The following is a 1,242-nucleotide window of genomic DNA, read 5'->3' on the forward strand; positions in this document are numbered from 1 at the left end:
GTTTCTGTGACTGTGGTGTGGCCTTACTGTACTGGTCTGTCTTATACTTGAAAGAGATCGAACGATTATAAATATTATTATTATTATTATTATTATTAATAATAATAATAATAATAATATTATTGTTGCCCCACTAGCGGTCCAGAGAAGAGATGAAGTTTGTCCTAAAAACTATTAAAGTAATGAAGAATAGAAGAGGCCCCCCAGCGGAGCCATGTGGGACACCACCACCAACTCTACATTATATTCACATTTACACTCTTCTGATTATTAATATACTGTCAAAGGTATAGTCGGGGCCGCTGGCGGGGCTTCACTCTCTACGACCATGTGGCAGGAGACGGACCTGAGGAGACGAGAGGAGGAGACGGACATGAGTAGACGAGAGGAGGAGACGAGTGGAGTAGACGAGTGTAGGAGACGGAGAACGTGAGGTTGTATATTATCTGATGTCTGTAAAGTTTAACAGGAAGTGAAAGTGAATCTGTTTCTGGAGATCTAAATAAAGAACATCTGTAACAACATCTGGAGGCTCCTCTGTTCTCTCTGCTAGCATCATTTAGCTAGTGGCTAGTTAGCCTACATTCATATATATACATATATATATTAACTTTATGTTGATCAATTTACTTTCAGGTAATTTTGATGATAATTGTTATATCTATTTATTATATATATTTGATGTCTTATGTTCAGTGGGAAGAGAGGAAGGTTCTGTGTTTATGTTTAATCTGTTAAATCCATAAAATCAATAAATAAATCTGTTTTTATAATAATTGTGACTCTGAGTGAATTATTCTGATTATATATGATTTATCCTGAAATGATTCAGAACTGATGAGCAGCAGACAGCAGCTTCTACTGGTTCTGATGGACTGAGACTGGTTCTGATGGACTGAGATTGGTTCTGATGGACTGAGACTGGTACTGATGGACTGAGACTGGTACTGATGGACTGAGACTGGTTCTGATGGACTGAGACTGGTACTGATGGACTGGTACTGATGGACTGAGACTGATGGACTGAGACTGATGGACTGAGACTGATGGACTGGTACTTATGGACTGGTACTGATGGACTGAGACTGATGGACTGGTACTGATGGACTGGTACTGAGACTGGTACTGATGGACTGAGACTGATGGACTGGTACTTATGGACTGAGACTGGTACTGATGGACTGGTTCTGATGGACTGAGACTGGTACTGATGGACTGAGACTGGTACTGATGGACTGGTAC

This window comes from Sebastes fasciatus, chromosome 19, assembly GCF_043250625.1.
Source record: "Sebastes fasciatus isolate fSebFas1 chromosome 19, fSebFas1.pri, whole genome shotgun sequence".
Classification (NCBI taxonomy): Eukaryota; Metazoa; Chordata; class Actinopteri; order Perciformes; family Sebastidae; genus Sebastes; species Sebastes fasciatus.